The 6,430-nt window shown below is 49.3% G+C and overlaps 1 long non-coding RNA gene across 1 annotated transcript in view; it reads left to right on the forward strand.

Moving 5' to 3' along the window:
* The window catches only part of LOC122448176, a 163,143-nt gene extending 159,832 nt beyond the window's left edge, over positions 1-3,311 (forward strand). Inside the window, exon 5 of the long non-coding RNA XR_006271533.1 lies at positions 165-3,311. This is a non-coding gene — a long non-coding RNA (uncharacterized LOC122448176). The remainder of the gene's footprint in view (positions 1-164) is intronic.
* Positions 3,312-6,430: the final 3,119 nt, after the last annotated feature.

Here is a 6,430-nt window from a genome sequence, read left to right on the forward strand (position 1 = left end):
GTAGCAGGGGTCCACGCCAATGCTGCTTTATTCCAAGAAGGAATGCATAGATGACAGTTTCAAGTGTTTGATGTCCAACCCCTCCTAAAACTGTAACATAACAGCCGGCAGATGAAGAGGCTGATCTAAATCTCCTTTCTGTGGTTTTACTTTTGTTCTGGCAGACTGAGCAACACGAAAAAGAAAAAAAAATTACAGCGCGTGCATGGGAAACATTCTTCCCTTTTTTCTTGAGTAACGGACACGTTGGAGAGCCAGCGTTGAGTAAGGGGCGATGGCTTTGCTGTGATAAACACAAAAAAGCATCCAGGGCCTGGCCTACCCTGAGCCCAGGCAGGAAATTCAAGGGTAATATAACACTTTACTGTTAAGTAATACCATTGGAATAAAACCATGTTTGGGATGACTTTTGGCTCTCACTTGGAATTTCTGTTTCATTTGCTTCCAGAAAGAACTCTTCCCCCATAAAGTTCTTAACTTGCATTTCAAAAGATTTTGTAGCTGTATAAATAGGATGTATGTCATAGAACACGCAGAAAAACACATCCAATCCAGGACCTTGGTTTTCAGGATGGACTCCAGGGCAGCAGCTTCAAGCAGTGGAAGTGCAATTCACAGGTTAGAGACCTCATTCTGCTCCCTGCTAGCAGTGTGACCTTGCATGGATTCTTTGACCTTGGAGCCAGTAAAAGAGGAAAAACAATAGTACCCACTCAGAGGGTTTTGTGAGGATAAAATGCAAGAATATGAAAGGCTCGGTGCTAGCCTGCCATACAGCTTTTTCCTTCTTTCCCCGGCTTCATAACTGAGCTGGGCATGACTGGCCTCAGCGTAGAAAAAGACTAAAATGGAAAACCAGAATTTATTTTTGTCTGAATAACTTGGCCATGGTTGGACTGTTTTTCCCTGTTGGTTTTAAGCCATATTTCTCCAGTGCTGCCTCCTAGGCTGAATTTCTGCATGATTGAAACACCATCTTCAGTTTCAGAGGAACTCAGGTGAACTGAAGCATCTCTACATAACTCGGATGGTGCAGGAATCAGACCCACGGGACAGACTGGTGAAGGATCTGCAGGTGTTTAGCTGGGAGAAGACTGGGGTTGAGGATGTGGGGAGTGTCTCCAAACATCTGAAGGGTAATATCATGTGAAAGAGAAATTTGATTAATTCTCCATGGTTCCGTAAGTGGAGACAGGTTCCAGTTTTATGGATAGAAAACCTTTTAAAAAAAATATCAGATTGTCAAGGAAAGATGCTGTCTTCTGATGTAAGGAATTCCAGAGGGATCCTAGCAGGGAGTAGTTCTTCACTCCCTGGGAGTCCTACAGGGTATTCTGCATCAGAAAAAGAGCTGAGTAAGCGCCCTATCAGGTTCTTTTCAGGTCAGGGGGGCTGCAGTTCAGGTAGCTACAGAAATGCAACATTTTGCTGCAGGCACTTAAGGAAGCAGTCCTAGGAGCTGCAAGGAGCTCACAGATTGCGCTTATGTGAGAATTTTAACCTTTCATAACAAAAATATCATGCCACATTGGGGGGAAAAAAGCCTTTAACCCGCTAGAAAGGAAAACGTTCCTAGTTTAGGTATCATATTTTACAGTTTCCATCATATTTTACAGGTTCCTGTAGACACAGGGACCAAATGAAACTAAACCACGATCTTGGGCATCAAATTACACTTCACTTTTACCTTTTCCCCCTGTGATTCTGACATAAGTGATTAAAAATGAACCCGAACCTTTGACCTACCCATTTGGTTTTTTTTTTTTTTTTCTCTCCTCTTTCTGTTCACCTGCAAACCTCTGTCTGCTAGTCGTTTCATACAGCCTTGGTCAACTGCTTTCAACAGCTAGACATTAAAGCCACTGAGAGCATAAACAGGAAGCTGGTGTTTAGGTGGGAGTTCCTAGGAATTTTATACCACTGACCACAGAGGCCAAGAGAGAAAGGAAATAGGAAAAACAGTGTAAATACCTGGGTGACTAATGACGCGCAGCTCAGCTGGCTTTTTTGAACACTTAACAGGAAGTCTTTCCAGGGGAAACACCCTGCACATTTTTCGGGACCCCGCGTGGCACTGAATGGCCGTATCGGGGCGTTTGCTGGTAACCCAACAGACTCTGCCCACGTCTCCCAAGACGCCAACTCGATTTGCATGCGTGGTGCAAACCGCTCGCCGAGCGCCAGGCTTCAGGCCTGGGATTGCAAAAGCTTGGAGGGCCACCCCCTTCCCGGTTCACACCGCGAGCGCCTAAGAGGATTTAGAATCAAGTGGGCACGTTTGCAGGCCTCGTTGTGAAGAGGCAGCTGGAGCGCGGCGCAGCCCCCCGCGCCCCAGGGCTGCATTGTCCTCCGAGGGGCCGCCGCCGGGCTCCTTTGTGCGCGGGGCCGGCCCTGCCCTCCCGCCCGGGGCCCCGCGGGCCTCCTCCCCGACCTCTCCCCCTCACCCCCCCACAACCACGCAGACTGCTCCCTCCGGCCCCCGACCCGCCGGCTGCCGCGGGCCCCGCGCCGAGGAGCGGGCAGGGCGGGCAGACCATCTGCACCGAGACGGACTGCGGCCCCGGAAGGTCAGCGCCCCGACGATCGCCGTCTGAACAGCAGGCCACCCAGGCCTCCCAGCAACACAGGGACATCTGCTCCCCTTCATTCAGAGCCCGGGTTCCGATTTCACCAACTCCCCCCACCCCCTGCTCCCGGCTGACTCGGGCTCCCGGGAGTGCAACGGGGACAGGAGGGGCAGAGCAGACGCGCCGCCCGCCCCCTGCTCCCCGCTTCAGAGCCGAGCAGCTGAGTCCGGCGTGGCGGGGGAGGGGGTCACCCACGTGACCGGGGTGACGTCGTGCCGGGGAGGGGCGGCCAGGCCAAGGGGTGGCGGCGGCGGCGGGGGTCGCAGAGACTGAGACGCGCAGGTGCGTCCTGGGTTTGCGGAGGGGTTGGACCGGGGGATCCCACCCTGCTAGGAGAGATCGGGCAGCTCCGCCGCCTGCCCCGCTCAGGACAGATGGGTTTAACCGCCCCCCTCATCCCAGGCTGGGAAGAACCAGTGAATGCGCGGGAAAGTTTGTAGCGAGCAGAGGCAGGCATTCCTCGTGCGGGGCTCCGGACCCACAGTTGTAAAGCTAGCGGTCTGCGGGTAAGGCCAGGCTCTAGCCTGGATGGTTGACACCCAAACTCGTCCTGCCTTTTCTGCTTTACGTTTGGGCGAAAAGATGGAAGGATGAAAGAATTGCATTTCTGTTGTGTTTCCACCCCTTGATCATAAACGCCCTGAACACAGAAACGCTGCATCTTATTCATCTTTGTCTCCTCCGCCTCCTGCAAATATTTCGACGCTAAATTAACGTGCAGAGGGGTGCGGGGTATGGTCCTTATGACCTCTGAGTGTAACTGCTGTCCTTTGTTATTTGACAAAAACCAGGGCATTGTGGGGCTTCCCAAGTGGCGCTGATGGTAGAGAACCCGCCTGCCAATGCAGAAGACAGAAGACACGGGTTCAATCCCTACTTCAGGAAAAGCTCCTGGAGGAAGGGATGGCAACCCACTCCAGTATTCTTGCCTGGAGAATCCCATGGACAGAGGAGCCTGGCGGGCTACTGTCCATAGGTTTGCAAAGAGTACAACACGAGTTAAGCGACTTAGCAGGCTTCAGGCGCAGGACATTGTGGAGAATAAAGTGTGGACGCAGGGAGGTGTTAGTTCATTGTTGCTCCCTCCCTCTCACCATCTTCCCTGCTTTACTTCCTTCCACAAACATTTGATGGATGGTCCCTGTGAACCAGGGACCAGGCAGTGGACTAGATCTGGGAAGTAGAGAAACAGGAGTCCCAGGCTTCAAGGTGCAGCCATTCTGCCAGGGGACTGTGCACAGGTAAACAGCCAACCAGGATTCTGGGTGATGAGTGCTATTGACAGGAATAGGGGATCCCTAAAGCTAGCTTCTAGAGAGGGAAGGGGTCTAAGCAGATGTGGGAAGGCAGGTAGTTTACTGGGAGAAGCTCTGTGGTGGACACAGGTCCCCCTGTGTGGATTCCCCCCAGGTGTGTTTACCTCCTGGTCAGTTTTTAGGCCTCAGGTGAAATGTCATTTCCGTGGCACCTCTCTAAGATAAGGTTTTCTTGTTAAGTGATCTGTCACACCTGGTACTTTTTTTTGTTTGTTTGTTTTCATATTCATGGCAGGTCCAGTTGGGCAAAGTTCATCATCCTTACCCAACTGTAAGCTTCTTAAGGCAGAAACTGGCCTTTTATTCATAGGCAGAGTCTCCATACCCAGCCCAGTGTTCCCTAAATATTTGGTGGGCTAATGAATAATCAGACTTTCCTTAAGTTAATGAGAAACTTGTTCCTGAAGTTTCTGGTTTTGTTTTGTTTTTTTTTTTAACTTTATTTATTATTTTTATTTATTTATTTTTTGGCTGCACTGGGTCTTCACTGTTGGTCTCCAACTTTCTCTAGTTGCTCCAAGTGGGGGCTGCTGTCTGGTTTCAATGTGCATTTCTTCTCATTGTGCTGGCTTCTCTTGTTGCAGAGCACAGACACTAGGGTGCATGGGCTCAGCAGTTGCACATGGCGGGCTCCAGAGCGAGGACTCAGTTGTGATGCACAGGCTTAGTTGCCTGGAGGCATGTGGGATCTTCCTGGACCAGGGATGGAACCCATGTCCCCTGGATTGACAAGTGGACTTTTAACCACTAGACCACTAGGGAAGTCCCAGAGTTTCTGTTTTGGATGTGGGGACAGGCTGCAGCCCACTCTGGGTACCCCCAGGGGAACCACCAAGAAGAGAGTGACTGGGGTATAGAATTTATTATTTTGTGGTCTTCTTCAGCTTGCCAATTTCAAAACTGTTTCTGCAACATCATCGTGAGGCAGGGATGCCATCATGAAATAAGTGTGCCCTGGCCAACAGGTTTCAGAGCTGGAAGGATTTTAGAGCCTCAACTGGTCTCATACACTGTGTTCAAACCAGAAATATCTAGTAACACTTCAGAGCTGGGAGTGTGGATGGAGTGAAACCATAACTTTGCTGCTCTGCTTCCCCCATCTCCTCCTGTGTCCTGGGAGGATGGGCCGTGGGGAGAGATGAACAGGATTAACTTGCCTTCCTCAAGGTCAGCTCCCTTATCTTGGCCACTTTGTTACATCCTGTGACAAATCCTTTCCTTGTTTTTTGATGATAAGACAAGGATATAGATTAAAGAGTCAGACTCTGGTGACTGGTGCTGCGTGGCTTAGACTCTACCATTAAAAAGTCTGCTACTTCTTAGCTGTGTGACTTTGGAGGCCTTCCTTAGCGTCTCTGTGCCTCAGGCACTTTGTAATGAGAGAGAGTAGTATGTACTGTTATACTTTTTAAAATTCTGTGTGTACAGTTGGCCTTTGAACAACGTGAGTTTGAACTGCGAGGGTTCACTTAAATGCAGATTTTTTTCAATAAGTACAGTATTGCATGGTCAATGCATTGGTTGACCCTCAGATGCTGAGCCGTGGGTAGAGAGGAACTGAAGATAGGGAGGGCAGACTATAAATTATATGTGGATTTTCATGGAAGGTCAACTATTGACCTTCAGCATGGAAGGGTGGGGCCCCTAAACCCCTGGTTGTCCAAGGGTCAACTATATTAAGAATTCTCATGATAGGCATCATTTTGATTTAAATGCTAATAGTTGATTAATTAAATGTTGAATAGCCAACCTCTAATTCAATTCAGTTCAGTTGCTCAGTCGTGTCCGACTGTTTGCGACCCCATGAACTGCAGCACGCCAGGCCTCCCTGTCCATCACCAACTCCTGGAGTCCACCCAAACCCACATCCATTGAGTAGGTGATACCATCCAACCATCTCATCCTCTGTCCTTCTCCCCCTTCTCCTCCTGCCCTCAATCTTTCCCAGTATCAGGGTCTTTTCAAATGAGTCAGCTCTTCTCATCAGGTGGCCAAAGTATTGGAGTTTCAGCTTCAGCATCAGTACTTCCAATGAACACCCAGGACTGATCTCCTTTAGGATGGACTGGTTGGATCTCCTTGCAGTCCAAGGGACTCTCAAGAATCTTCTCCAACACCACAGTTCAAAAGCATCAATTCTTCAGCACTCAGCTTTCTTTATAGTCCAACTCTCACATCCATACATGACCACTGGGAAAACCATAGCCTTGACTAGACGGACCTTTGTTGGCAAAGTAATGTCTCTGCTTTTTAATATACTGTCTAGGTTAACATAACTTCGTAAGTCGTGTGTCAGTAGAGCGGGTCACCGGGGGCTAAGTCCTGAGAGAGGAGATTTTCTTTGCCACTGTCTTTGGAACTCAAGGGATGCCTTCTGCACCTTCATCATTGATTGCTCTTCCCTCCAGAAGGATTCCAATTCTTTAACTTTTCGTTTTTTTCAGATTTAAAATTTTTGTACTGAAGTATAGTTCATCCTAAAGGAGA

Source organism: Cervus canadensis, chromosome 10 (assembly GCF_019320065.1).
Source record: "Cervus canadensis isolate Bull #8, Minnesota chromosome 10, ASM1932006v1, whole genome shotgun sequence".
Lineage (NCBI taxonomy): Eukaryota > Metazoa > Chordata > Mammalia > Artiodactyla > Cervidae > Cervus > Cervus canadensis.